The sequence below is a fragment of the Dipodomys ordii genome, unplaced genomic scaffold, assembly GCF_000151885.1.
Source record: "Dipodomys ordii isolate 6190 unplaced genomic scaffold, Dord_2.0 Scaffold64, whole genome shotgun sequence".
NCBI classification, from domain to species: Eukaryota; Metazoa; Chordata; class Mammalia; order Rodentia; family Heteromyidae; genus Dipodomys; species Dipodomys ordii.
This window is the reverse complement of record NW_012267280.1, coordinates 4,683,446-4,685,266: the sequence shown is the minus strand read 5'-3', so window position 1 is coordinate 4,685,266 and position 1,821 is coordinate 4,683,446.

Sequence of the window (1,821 nt, the reverse complement as noted above, 5' to 3'; positions counted from 1 at the left end):
TGCGTACGAGCGTGCGTCCCGCGTACGAGCTGGCCCTCTCGGCGGGCGATGGCCCAGTGCGCGTGCGCCCAGCTTGGCGTGCGGCCGCATGGTGCCGGGGCAGGCGGTAATGGGAGCTTTTGTCCCGGTAGTCGCGGTCACCGCGCGCTCTGGGCGAGGGGCGCCCGACCCATGGCCAGAGGCTGCTGGGAGGCGGGGGGTGGGGGCTGGGCTGTCCTTTTGATCCCTTTGGGAAGTTCCCGAAACTGGAGCCCTGGATGGGGTGAGGGGTTGGGGAGAGCCTGGCTCGTTGGAATAATCCGTGGCAGGTCTGCTCGAGAATGCAAATTCCCGGGCCCGTCCCCAGCTACATTTTCCTTGGGGTATGTTTCATTGCACATGCCCCTTCGTGGATCGTGTCTGCCTAGATGTGAGTCCCAGTGCCAGTGCCTTTTTGTTGATTCCGCAGGTGGTCAGAGGCTTTCAGATCCCTCCAGCAGCAACTGGGGAGGAGGGGACTGTTCTTTACTTGGGAAGACAGCTGGAGAACCCACTTGGCTGAACAAAGAGTTACATGCTGGTCTCTAGTTCAGACAGCTAGTTAGCACCTGCTGTGTTGCCTTGTCTTCTGAATGATTCTTCCCTCCCCCCCCCCCCCCCCGGCTGGGGACAAACCCACGGCCCCTTAGTCATGGTAGGCAAACAATAACAGCTGCACCACAACTTGAAAGTCATTGTTATTCCAAGCCAGTTTTTAAAATTATTATTACTATTTTTGTGCAGGTATTAAGGTTTGAATTCAGGGTCTGGGTGCTATCTGGGAGCTTTTTTGCTCACGACTGATGCTCTACCACTTGAGCCGCACCTCCACTTCCAGATTTTTTGGTAGTTAATTGGAAATAAGAGACGAGCTTTTCTGCCCCACCTGACTCTGAACTGCCACCCTCAGATCTCAGCCTCCTGAGTAGCTAGGATTACAGATCTGAGTCACCAGCACCAACAGCTTTAATTGTTCCCTTTGAGTTGCTTTCTTGTTAGGTCGCCTGCTGCTTGCAGAGTGCCAGCTAGGCAGGGACTGGCTAGGGGAGTACAGTAGAGCCAATGAGGGACAACATCTGGCTCCATGCTAAGTTCAGCCTACAGAGCTGTCTTCCTTTGATTTTCTGCTATTCCTGTTTTGAGAGGTTAAGTGAGGGACATCTTATGTGTAGAAGGGTAGGTACTCATCTTAGACAAGCTTAGCTTTCAAAAAATGCAAGGAAGCCGGGCCTCCATGGGTCACACCTGTAATCCTAGCTATTCAGGAAGCTGAGATCTGAGAATCGCGGTTCAAAGCCATCCCAGGCAGGAAAAGCCTGTGAGACACTTATCTCCAATAAATCACTAGAAAACCGCAAATGGCGCTGTGACTCAAGTGGTAGAGTGCTTGCCTTGAGCTGAGGAGCTCAAGGACAGCGCCCAAGCCCAGAGTTCAAGCCCTACGACCGACAAAAAAAAAAAAAAAAAGTGCAAGGAACCAGGCACTGGTGGCTCACAGGATGCTGAGATCTGAGGATCACAGTTCAAAGCCATCCCGAGCAGGTACAGCTGTGAGACTCTTATCTCCAATTAGCCACCAGAAAATTGGAAGGGGCACTGTGGCTCAAGTGGTAGAGGGCTATGCTTGAGCTGAAGAGTTCAGGGACAGCTTCTAGGCCGAGTTCAAGCCCCACGACCAACAAAAGAAAGAAAAAAAAAGTGCAAGGGGGCTGGGAAGGTGGCTCAGTGGTAGAGTGCTTGCCTTGCATGCATGAGGCCCTGGGTTCGATTCCTCAGCACCACATAAGCAAAAAAGAAAAAAGC